The sequence below is a fragment of the Euleptes europaea genome, chromosome 7 (genome assembly GCF_029931775.1).
Source record: "Euleptes europaea isolate rEulEur1 chromosome 7, rEulEur1.hap1, whole genome shotgun sequence".
Taxonomy (NCBI): domain Eukaryota; kingdom Metazoa; phylum Chordata; class Lepidosauria; order Squamata; family Sphaerodactylidae; genus Euleptes; species Euleptes europaea.
In genome coordinates this window covers 77,809,114-77,821,890 of record NC_079318.1, presented here as the reverse complement: position 1 = coordinate 77,821,890, position 12,777 = coordinate 77,809,114, and the positions used below count along the sequence as shown (strand labels likewise).

Below are 12,777 nucleotides of genomic sequence, written 5' to 3'. Positions count from 1 at the left end.
AATTCCTGTTTTCATGGCAGGAGCACCATTGAACTTTTTTGGCTATGAACATATGCCATGTCTTTCCCCTTCTTCCCCTCCCTGAGTTTACTAGTAAACCACATATTTAAGGGAGGGCAATTAGCAAGGTTACTGGAACTACAGGATGCTCCTCAGATACAGCTAAAAAGTCATATTCGCTTTATGTCAATTGGCTTTTGAGGAACAACCACATACTTTGAATCAGGATGTAGTTGTAGACCACAGACTATATTTGTAGACCACAGTTCTTTTCATGGGCTAAAAGCGATATAGGGGGTGATAATTTTTTAAAATTTTATGTATACATACACACACTTTTATATATAATATAAAATTAAATTCTTTCTTCATTCCATTTCAGGTCTAAGAGCAGATGGTGACATTACCTTTCACTCTAATACAGAAGATATGGCACAGAAGAAGAGAAAAGGCTTCCTCAGAAGTCACTAAAATTCAAATACTTCCCCCTCCTCACTGGATAAGCTCAGACAAAACATAGATAACCTCAAATTGATCTTATTGTTTACATGTTTTGTTTATTTCAGAAATATCATAAAAGAGGAAAGTGGATGTGCCACATAAATTCCTTAGGCCAATACTACAGGACCTATTTTAACAGGTTTCGCTCTTCTTGGAGCTCATCAGCTGTAGGTAACGGCCTATTTTGTGGTCAGTTTTCAAAGGAAGTATGGTAATGGGGGTACAGGAAGACAGAGAGCCATTTTTGCCTCTCAATCCCAAAGCTTATCATAACATGAGATTTGCATTAATTTTAGGATTTGAGCTCACAGCTACTTAACATTTTACACGTGTGCATTCCTTGTCCCCTTAAAGTTAAAAGCATCAATTGACTTGAAATGTGTGGTCCTCTCACTTACAGGAGATAACTGCTTTATAATTAACAAGTAAAATCCATTCCGGGGGACCGGTACATAAAGACAGCGTGTAATAGTTAAAGTGCACTATGCCAATTATCTGAGCCCAACTCACAAGGCCTACGTTTGATAGTAGCTTCCTGGCCAGGTTCACATGTGACAAACTGTCCAATTTTATCTGCCACATGAGAGTATCAGTAGCAGACTTCATACTCTTTAAGTAGGTGTTCACCCATCCACAGCACCAGACTATAAGAGCAAAGGGCTCCACATTTTCTGTCTGAACCTTCACCAAGCGCAGGTTGTGGCAGCTCTCTTCCACACAGGGCTGGGTTAAAGGGAGCTTGTCAGAAGAACAGTTTGCTGTTGCCTCCCAGAGACAATTGATGGTGCACCATATCAAACTTAACCAGCTCAAGTTGAACATAGAAGGGAGACCATTACAAGGATGGGATCTCTCCAGTGAATCAGGGTCTCCTTCTTCACCATAGGAGAAGCATGGCAATATAAGATTTCTTCAATGTAGAGATGGCATCTTCTGGACCTGCCTGACTCAGGAAGAAACCTCTTGCATTTCACAGAGTAACTGGAAAGATGTTCTATGAAAACTTGCATGGGGGATATGTTAATGCATGATGCAGCAGGAGTTTGATAACTGAGTATTCTTTCTTTATTTTTTATTTTTTGTGTGAGTCATTACCCAAGCAGAGTTTCTGATTTGGGGTGCATGGAATTAAAAAAATAGATGTATAGCAATATATAATGCTGGTTTCCTTGGACCAGCTAAGTTCTTTGTTTCCAATGAAGCCAAGACACTGTATCCTCACCTAAATTGGCTTCTGCACTGGAAAAAGTCGCTACTATTACAATGGATTGCCAAATATCCATCCTATCAAAACCCACAAATACACATTCTGACGGAATAGTGTTTGGGAGCCATCCTATCCCACCACTGAGCTACATGTCTACTATGACACATGAAGTTTGGAGTTTACAAGGGATCAGTTTTGAAGCTAATTTCTGCCCCAGAGTTTAGTTTTCAAGCCCTTAAAAGATTATTATGGGCTGTAACTCACATCTCTCACATCCAAGTGGCTACAGTATGTTGAACTTCTAGTACTAAGCTTGAATTTTACGTGCAAAACAATGCTCCTGCTTTATTCTGGAAGCATGTAAAGGAACAGCTGATCCACGTCGCAGATATTTTTTTAGCACCGAAAGATTTACGCTGATAGGGTAGGATGTGGAATCATAATTACACCTTCTGAGGTTACTGAGTTCTTATCTACTGCGTGACCAAATTCAGAAGGGAGGCATTTCAAAATATGCCAACTGCTCCAAGTATGCAGTTCACTCTCTATTCTCCTATAAAACTTGTAGGCTGCAAACAGAGCATAGTTGACACGAGAGCCAATTTCGTAAAACTACTACATTATAATTTTCTTCCCACAAGTACACACAAAGGCAAGCCTCTCTTATTCCAATTACAGTTCATGGTGATTAACTTGATATTCCACTTTTAGGCTACGTTTGCATATGCTGTTGCTCTGGAGACCTTGCTAGATCTCTGCAAAGTTGCACAATAACAAAAAAGTAAAGCAACATGACCCAGAACACTTATCCTGCCTTCTCATTTTGCTTTTTTTATGCACAATGATGTCAGGCATTTGATCAAGTAACTGCAACACCACTTTGCCATGAACAAAGGGAGAAATTCATCCGACCATGGCCGCTATTCACTGCAAGTCAATCATTGATGTTGCTTCTGCAACTTGAGAGTTACTCTTCTTTGGTCTTAGAACAGGTTGCGGCTAACTTCTCCTGAGACAGAAGGCTGCAAGAAAGCCATTTTAAAAAATGGTCCAGGTAGGTAGGATGCTCTTTTTAGGGAGTTTTGGATTCACTTCAGACCATGTCCCCGTTAGAGCTTTCAACTGTTTGACAAGAGAGAGTTGCTAAGCCCACCTAGGTTCCAGAGCCTCTGATATCCTTGTGCCCTCTTTTCCCACTCTACCACTGAAAAACCTTCATGTTTTCAATTGTAGTCCACCACCCACATTTCTGCAGCTACATTTTTGTTGGAGATTTTGCAGAATCGTGCAAAAAAGGTTGTTATATTATACTCCCATCAGCAACATGATCCAGGCAAGAAAGGAGTTGTACACTTCACTTCAAATTGGCAAGCAATGATAGTAGTTTTGTGAAGTACTTTGTAGCAATTTAGAAGCAATAAGTGTCTCACACTGGTGGTTTACCTTTTATATGTTGTATAATTTTACCAGTCTTCTCTGCCCCAGAACTGGAGCCCTGAGCAACATTTCCCTTTCAAGGGGAAACAATTACTTCAACTTGCAGAACAGCACATAAATTCCTAGGGCACCAAGGATTAAAATAAAATATAGCCAAATCAAATCAAAGAGCTTGTGCAATGTGAAACTGTTTACTTAAATTTAGTATATTTAAAATGCGCATGACCTGCTTTCCTCTCACAATGGGAACCAAATTGGTGAAAAACTAGTGTCAGTGATGTGACACAAGTCCTGCACTGGAAGAAAGCAGGGAAGCTAAACTGGTTGGGAAAGCACAGCTTAGTCTGGATGGAATGGCTTGTAGAGCACCACGCATTTATGCCATGATTACTTAAGTGCTTATGGAATAGTCACACAATACAGTTCAACAAGGGAGCCAGTGTAGTATAAAAGATGCTGGAATAGGATCTGGAGGACCTGAATTCAAATCCCAACTCAGCCATGAAGCTCTTTTGGTGACCTTGGGCCAATCACTCTCACCCTAATGTACCTCACAAGGCTGCTACCAGGATAAAACAGAGGGGAGAACAGTGTATGTTCCCCTGAACTCCTCAGCAGAAGAGCAGGACATAGAACAAGGGAAAAAACTGAACAGATGTCACTGTTTTAAACGAGCAATAATCGGAATTATTCAAGAACCATGGGACACAACTGGAAAAATTCAGCAGAGGGTAGGCAGAGACATTAAATGCATCTATCTAAGCACACTTTGCGAAATGTCACTGGATGTTTTCCTGGTTATTCAGGCACTAGGTGCAATTCTCCCTCTAGCATTTGCTACACAGCCACCATTTCTTTCAGTATGATTTGTGTCCTACTCTTGCCCTACACCTACTGAAACAAATGCAGATTGCAAATCAATAGTAGCAGGTTACTCCCACCCTCTGTTAAAGCAGAACTGCATTGCAATCCCATTGAAAGTAACAGAATTTATCTTCCTCCATTCTAGCAATTGAAACCCCCGAAGTAGCAATGCAGACAATTGCTGGGTATAGGGAAACAGAGCTACATGCTGAGACAGGTATGAAAGGAAAATTCCACTTAAATCAATTCTGCAGCAAACTAAATGGAGGCAGCTGCACACTGCGCTGAATCCTCTAATTGCCTGAGTCTGGGTCCTAGAAAACAGCAGCAAAGATCAAAACTGAGCTGCTAGAGTGAAATGCATGGCTCATTTTCCAGTTATCAGAGGGCAATTTCTTCCCTCCCTCAATTCTCCACACACTCTGCTCACACACATTCCCTCTTTCTCCTCCCTGTATCTAGGCCTTGCAGAAAGGAAGAAGTCAAGGAACAAGAAGTTTTCCAGTGCAGCAACTGTGCTATGGTGCTTCCTCCCACAAGAGGATCACCAGGCAAGCTCCCTGATACATTAGGAGTTAGGGAGAGGGTAATCCTGACTCTTCATATTGTTTGGCATGGTTCTCATCTCTAAGCTCTGTGAGAGATTTTGTCCAGCCTTCTTCAGAATAGCTGCATCGTCTCCCAGCATTTTGTGACTAACACAAAATACACAAAATACACATTGCCCTCAGCAGTTACATTGCAGCAGCCCAACCAGTAGATCGGTGGACTAGGAAGCAGACCCAAGAATGGAACTTGCTAAACCCTGGGCATGGTCCACAAGTTGTGCCTTAACTTAGAAGCTACCCATCAGCTGTTGTAACCAATAACCAGAGCCCTGCCGCATTGCTCCTGCAAGGACAGAGCAGTGATATTCAAGCTTTTCAGTCCAAGGACCTACCCTTAACCCCTAAGGCAGCAGCATGGGACTCACTGAGCTGCCAGTATGTGAAATCAGTCACAGGAAGAGGAAGAGCCAGAATTACAATCTCACCAGTGGCAATGCCAGAACTATGGAGAGCAGACCAAGAGAGCGGTGGAGGAGAAACCCAAGCTGGGTAACAGGAGATGTACTGCAATGAGGAACAAGCCAATGGTCAGAGCCTTGGAGTAAATCTTCCACACAGCTGAGGGTCCTCATCTCACTATTGCAGCGATCATCTCATTGTGTGGTGTCTGGCTCTCTATGCATGCATGCTGGGAGCAAGTCCTTCCAAAAATTAGCAAAAAAAAATATTGTTGGCTCTGTAAGAGTTCACAATGCACCCATGGGTTAAAGAACACCATCACAGAGGACATGGAGAGGGACACAGTCTTCCAGTTATGAAACGACTGGTTATATGTAAGATCTTTCAAAGATTACCAAAGATGTATGGCAAATATATAACAGCTTTAACTTTTCCCATAAGATTTGCTGTTGGGTTTGTTCCAGTACACGCAATACAGCCTCAGGACAACCCACTGTTAACCTTTTACCATGATGAAACAGACCATTTATTCCCACTCCTTTTCCTGACCCAGCCAGTGTGGAGCTCAGCACAATGCTTCTCATCAGACTTATGAAGAGACCTGCCAGTGACCTTTCCAGAGTCTAAATGTCCCCAGCTTTCTCATGCTGAAGCCATTCTCCAAGGCCAAGCACATGATTGTTTCAAACTATTCTTCAGAGGACAGCTGCCCAGCCCAGTTCTTCTTCCCACTGCTTCCCCTGCCCGTCTTCAATGAAGAACCAGAGAGTCCACTTTACAGCCCTAGTGCTGAGGCTACAAAGAGAGAAGGAAGTGCCCGAAGTTCTCAGCATGGCACAAGCCAGTCATTCCCTCTGCAGCTATGAAATTCTGCAGCTCTAATGCTGCAGAGGGGCAACAGCCTACCCTGTGTCTAGCATGGAGACTGAGGCTTGGAGTCTGAACATGGGACTTGCCCCAGAGTGGCATTCAAGTCTGAAATAGAGGAAGTGCCATCTGCAGCCTTGCTGGAGCAGGGCTGTGCTACTTGGATTGCATTCTGGGCTTTAAAAACAACCTTTAACGTTAAAGAGCCAGTCATGTGATTAGAATGAAAGTATCGTGTACCTCTACCCTTGAAGGACAGCTTACAGAGTCAACCCGACACAATTTTTATTCCCCTACAACTGACCAGTTCATGACTGATGAGCCCAGCTTACACGTTATGAATTTAACACTGATTCACATTAAAGGAACACACCAGTGAATCACAAATGGTAATGTTTGCTTAAATCAAATTGAATAACTGTAAAAGAGGAGAAAATATTCAACTGAAACACATTGAAATGGACTTCCCAAACTAATCCTAACTCTATTTGCTGTACATCAGCAGAGTTATTTTATCTGTGCTCTTTTTTGCTTTCTCTCCACCTCATATTTTCTACCTTATTTTTTTTTGGGGGGGGGGAAGCGTAGAGAAGAGGATCAGTGATGTATGTGGTCTAATAACTCCCCCTTTCTTTTTTGCAATTCGGCCCTGTCTGATTTCATTTTGTGCAGAACACACCACTTCCTGAAATAAGCAGCAATAGTCTATGGAAACATCAAACTCTCTTATCAAGTAGCACTGGTGACAGCCAACTTGACACAAAATATTGCCACATAAATCCAGTCTCAGCTTTTATTTGGCAGCTGTTTTAGCAGGAGATGGCTAAATGCAACAATAACACAAAACTTACCAGCCAAGAGTCAGAGAATGCAGTCTAGACACGCTCTAAATCTTAGAAGTGCATAATTAACATCAAGATCACCTCTGGAAGAACTCCAGTACCATTTCCCTGTTCCATTGGCTCTATTACAGTGAGGTGTCTTAAGACAGCCCTTTGGTTTTCAAGGGCATTTGCAAAAGAACCTAGCTGGAAGTTAACAAGGACTGTGACAGAGCTTTCAACAAGAACTCATAGCTATTTTTCAAAAAAGAACCTGTTGACAATTGTTAGGCATAGTGGGGGTGGGGGAGTCTTCTGAAGTCGAGTACAAAGCAGACATGAAAGATATGGAGGGAGTGACTGAATCTGGACACACAGCTTAATTTGTACAAGAGGCTCAATAGTTCAAGACTTTGATAAATAATAATGGAAAGAATTAGCAGATAATCTACAACCCATTTTCGATTACTGAATACTGCAAAGGGGCACAAGTAAAATTGCCAGAGTGCTGCAAACATTTTTTTCATGAAACAGGAACACACGTGTCTGTGGTAGAATATGCGCTTTGCATGCAGAAGTTCCCAGGTTCAACTGCTGGAGAACTATTAAACCCTGGAGTGGAACTATCAATGGTCTGACTCAGCATAAAGCAGCTTCATATATACATATATCAAACAGTGGAGATTTTTAATTAGTGAAGTCTTTGAACAGACTGCAGCATTTTTTATTTCAACTAAGTGACTAGCTAGCAGCATATTAGTTTTACGGATCAAGTATAGGCATTATGAACAATGCACAATATATGTATAAAGCACAGTTAAGTGTGCAGAATTTGCTAGCTGCCAGTGGATTTTTTTTTTACTAAGAGATTGTTGGTATTCGGAGAAAAAACAACTTTTAATGGAATATTAAGCAAAATATTTAGATCTCTATGCATGTTTGGAAGCAAACACTACAGGAAGAGTGCAATTATTTGAGAAAACAGCAAACAACAGAGACAAGATGGTGACTATAAGACTTTGCAGACTAATTTTTTAAAAAAAGAATAAAACCAGACATTTCCAATAAAATTGAACAGACTATGTACACACTTCCAAGTAAATTTGGATAGGATCTGGCTGTGAGACCAGAATTATTTTTCCAGTTGTTTTACTGAACTCACTCTTATGGAAAATGACAGAAGTGTTTCAGGAAGGCTAGGACAATACACTGAAGTTTAGGCCTCATTCCATGTTTAGTCAAAGCCCAGTCTTAAGAGACAATACACGCATACCCCAAGGTGTGTGGTGGTTGCTTTATGCGATAGTAAACTTTGGCTTCCTACTTATGGTGAACCACCAGGCTGAATTAACTGCTAACACAGATGCAAATCTAAAAGAACATCTAAAAGAACATGAGCACACTGACTACACCCATTTCAAACAATGCCAAATTTTGGTGCCTCGGGGATGCTGAATTAGATGGAAAGGCAGCATAGAAAAGTTTTACATAAATAAAACTCCTACACAGAAGGCACATACAACTACGATTACACACAACTAATGTCTAGATTAACACTCGTGACAATGAGGGGGGATTTGCTGCATACAGATGCACTCAATGCATGTGCCTGCAGCTTCTAAATGTGCACACACTACATGTAAAGGCCACAGAAAACCCATGTGAATACTTGATATACAAGACACTCTACAGAGGGGTTCCATATTATTTATTATGCAGACATGCTTTCCATGTAAGAACACTGTAGTGAGCGATTTAAGGCAAATTATAGTTGGGACACTTGAGGGTTAAGCACAGAAGACTGCAAGGTCAAACTCCCAAACCACAGCATGTAAATTAACTAAAAGCCTACAAAGATATGGCAGGTTCATATGTGAATTTTACATGAACACACCAGTCAGTGTTTTGCATAGCTAGGAGTCAAAAATATGTGCTTCCTCTGAACCTGCCCAGGAAGGCTAGGCCTCATCTCCAACATCATGGTGACCTTTGGAGGCTAGCACCGCCAAAGCACAATGCAAAGATGATCCCCAAATCCTAACCCTGGCTCCACCTCAGCAGGAGGGGGGAATCCCCAATGTCAAAACTGCACTTAGGAGGCAATCTTTGAACTAAAGCACCAAAAGCAAAATCCCTGATCCTCTGAGCTTGGAAGAGATCCCCATTGCTGTTTCCTCCTCCTCTCTCTCCATCTGCCCATCTCTGCAGCCACCATCATCACAATTATTTTCCCCTTCCCAGCACTTGCTGGTGCTTAAAGGACAAGCTACTGCCCACCATTCACCACACACATCCTGTTCCTATCAGCCCAGACTAGAAGGGCTAATTGAGGACAGAAGCAGCAGCTCATGCACTGAGCAGTGCTGGAAAGAGAGGAGGTGGTAGCTCAGCAACAGCTGGTGATGGAAATGGAAGAGAAAAAACAAGTAGGAGCCACAAAGCTCTATACAGAGGGGACCTGAGAATGAGGGAAGGCGAATACTGAGATCTGGCCTATATTCACCAGGCCTCCATACCAATCAATTTCCTTTGTGCCAGTTGTGCACAGCCTCTCTAGACCCTATGCCAAGATTTGCATAATTTCTCCTTGGATCATCCAGTTCCATGTTGTGTCCTGCTTTTCAAGCCACTGTCCACTTCGTCCTATTATCTTTGGAAGCCCAGCCCCCCTACTATTCTTCTCTCCTTCTTCTTCTTGTTGATCAAATGCACTGAAATACAGTTTCAGAGATGCTGACCAATTAGGTCTTTCTTGCTTTAATTCCTTGCTGACTGTTCTTTTCAACAAGCCTCATGTTCTACCCTACTGCTCCTTCAGGCTCCTCTTTCTCAGTCCAGTGCCTGCTCTGAACTCCTTGTTCAGGTTCTTACCTCTAAGTTTCCTCCCTTAGTTTTCCAATAGGTTGGAGGCTTCCCAGCCCTCAGCCTGCTTTCCTGCAAGATCTTAACTCTATCCAGACTTTCCTTTACAGAAACTGGACTGCAAACTCTTTAGCCCCCAGAGCAAATAAACCTTCCATGTCAGCATACCAATTCAGCCAATGAGCAGAGACTTCACCACACCAACTTGATTCACAAAACAGCCTGTTGGTATAATCAGTTGTTAAAAACTACAGTTAAAGCCTTCTTAGTTGCAAGGTTCAAGAAAATGGAGGGGAAAGCTACTTATGTGCAAAGACAAGTTACAGAGTTGTGAGTGGTAGTGATGGATGTGTTTAAACACACTAAGGAAGCCACAGTTTTGAGCAGAGAAACAGTAGCAGATTATGTGCCAATTTAACCCTTATTATACTGGCTGCTTTTCTGCTTCCCATGCTGACCCCCCCCCCCATGCACTTCTAGGTATGTGAACATGCATGCACAGGTAGGGGAGGGTGGGAAAAGCAGCTGCAGGGGCAATTGTAAGTGGAAAGAGAGCCAAATGGGAAAGCTTTAATACGCCATCATGTGTACTGTCCCTCCATGCAAGAACTGCAGCCCCCCATGAAAAAGAAAGAGGTCACAACTTTGTGGCATGCAATGCTTGATTAAGTCCAAGGCAATGCTTTCCCCAAAGGCAAAGCAGGAAGGGGTATTCAGTGCTGTCCACTGTCAACTGGTGCTGATTCACCTAGATAACAATCCAGGAGCTTGGCTCAGGCTCAACGCTTTGCTGTACTACTTTAAGGACTTGATGTCTGCACCCTGATGATGAACTGCTCCCAGCACCACCATAAAAATTAAAACAAATGCACCGTTTTACAGAGGCTACAGCCTCCTAAGTAGTAGGTATGCAGACAATAAGTTCTTCCACCGTAAAAAGGACCCATTTTCTCACGTGATGGTTAAGGCATCCAGGCTATGTTAACAATAAAAGCCATCTCCACTGATCCAATCCATCTCTCCTTCATTTCTGAAGAAAGGGACTTCGTTATTTCTCATTAACACCTTCAGTCTAATTAACATGAAAACCCATGCGACTCGAGTCTGGCTGGACCGTGAACCCCCACACTCTGTGTCTCAGGATTCCTAACTTGTGCACAGGAGGCTTTGGACAGTGGAGGGAATAATCTCACAAGGCCTCCAGCTTCAAACCTGATCCCCTGGGTTCAACCGTCGTAGACAGCAATTGTATATTACATTTGAAAACATGAAGCTGCCTTATCCTGAGCCAGACCATTGGTCCATCAAGGTCAGCCTTGTCTACTCTGACCAGCAGCAGCTTAACAGGATCTCAAAGATTTTCTCATCAGCTACTACCTGATCCTTTTAAGTGGAGGTGTCAGGGATTGAACCTAAGATCTTCGGCGTGTAAAACAGACACAGTGTCATTGAACCATGACATCTCCTCATGTTTGCCATACCAGGGCTTACTTGCGCGAACGGCACCAGAGGCAAATGCAGACCTACGATGAAACAGCCTAGACATTCATCTACCAGGGCACCAAACCACACACTTCTCTTGGGAACCCACTTAATGATCTACACCAAGGGGCTGTTATATGGATGAATGAAATGTAAAGCACTTCGCACTACACTTAACTCCACGTAAGCCAACTCCCAGCATCCCATCACTCCTTAGAGTGACCCATAGAGGCAAGGCCATACAACAGCTTGTGCTCACTAGGGAAAAGGAAGCACCACCTCCCCCTCCATTCCAAATGCTTCAATTACTGCCAGTAAATGGCAGAACCATCCGCTCAGCTGGGGAAATGCCACTGGGGTGGGCTGATCCTCCTGAAAAGGGAGCCCACAGAGAGGCGCAGGGTGCCCTTGCCTGCATTCCCACCAAAGAGGCCAAGACCTCCTGCACAGGTGGGGTGCCGCTTCCTATCCCCAAGTGACTCAACAGCCACCAGCACGAAGCGTCGTGTGAGGAGGGATGCATGCAACCCAGTGAAGAAGGGCTTGGCCCTTTCATTAGCATACACGGCATCAGGGGGCACCCCTCAGCGCCTTTCTGCCCGTGCAGCCTTGCTGCTGATCCCCAGCTGGCAGGGCAGCATAGGCGGCTGAGCACTCCGGGAACCCCCAAGGTCCGGAAACACACATCGCTCTTGAAAGGGGGAGGGGGGAGAAAAGGCAGGCGGCTCCGCTATTGCACTCCAGGCGGGAGACCCAGATGAAGGTGGGCCGCGCAAGCCCTGAGGGAGGGGGAGGGGAGGTCCTCCCTGGGGCTTCAGGGGGACGGTGGAGCAGGCCCCCCCCCGCTGGCCCCTGCGGCCCCCTCTCCGTCCCGTCCCCCACCCTACGGTTCCCTCACTTACTTCTCTGCGGGGGGGGGGCTCTTGTCCGTTGGCCGGGGGAGGGAGCGACCACCTAGCCTCCGTCCGCGCCACAGCGTCGCTCCCCTCAGGCAGCTCCGCTCGCACCTACGGGCGGGCGGCCGACCAACGAACGTTCTCCGCTCAACGCGGAGGACCCGCCTCCCCTTCCCCGCCATCCAATCCAGCCAGCGGCTTCCAAAGGGAAGAGCAGCGACAGGAGGAGGGGAGAAACATTCTCGAGCCAACCCCACCGCCTCTTGGCGCCTCCGCCGAGACCGCAGCCAATAGGAAGGCGAGGACCCAGCCGCAAAACCCCACCCACCCGATACCGGCCACGCCACGGTTCAACCAATCAGAGCTTCCGCAGGACAGGGCTCCGAGGGGCGGCAGGCTGTGTTCGTTCTCCTCGCTCAGCCGCACCGTCTCCCAAGGGCAAGCTCTGGCGCATGCGCTTGCAAGCCTAGCCAATCGGCTCTCTCGCTCTGGCGCGGGACCCCTTTTCTGTTCACGCGGTCTAGTGACCCCCTCGCTCGATGCTCGTCTCTCCTTTCGCCCCGCCTCCTCGGGAGTGCGCAGGCGCACCGCTCTCCTGCACTTACTGTGACCATAGGAAGCTTTGTCTGTGTTTGGGGTCCCTCGGAGTGGTCGTTCCCGTTAGCTTGCCGGTCCTTCCCTCATCGCGGTGCCGAATTAGGCTTGGTTCTCGCCAAGGAGAAGAAAAATGAGTTCATCCCTTCCCTGAACGGCACCACTTCTCGCTACGGGGGTCGTCACGTGAAGGAAGTTCCCTGCACGAAGAAAGCTAGCTTGCCGGGACTGTAGCGCCA

General features: G+C 45.0%; 1 protein-coding gene across 10 annotated transcripts in view; it reads right to left on the bottom strand.

Moving 5' to 3' along the window:
• DTNB (dystrobrevin beta) overlaps positions 1-12,042 on the bottom strand; it is a 157,707-nt gene extending 145,665 nt beyond the window's left edge. For all 10 annotated transcript variants that reach the window (XR_008933415.1, XR_008933416.1, XM_056853920.1 and 7 more), the window contains exon 1: positions 11,951-12,042. The gene's annotated coding sequence lies outside the window, so the exon portion shown is untranslated. The remainder of the gene's footprint in view (positions 1-11,950) is intronic.
• Positions 12,043-12,777: the final 735 nt, after the last annotated feature.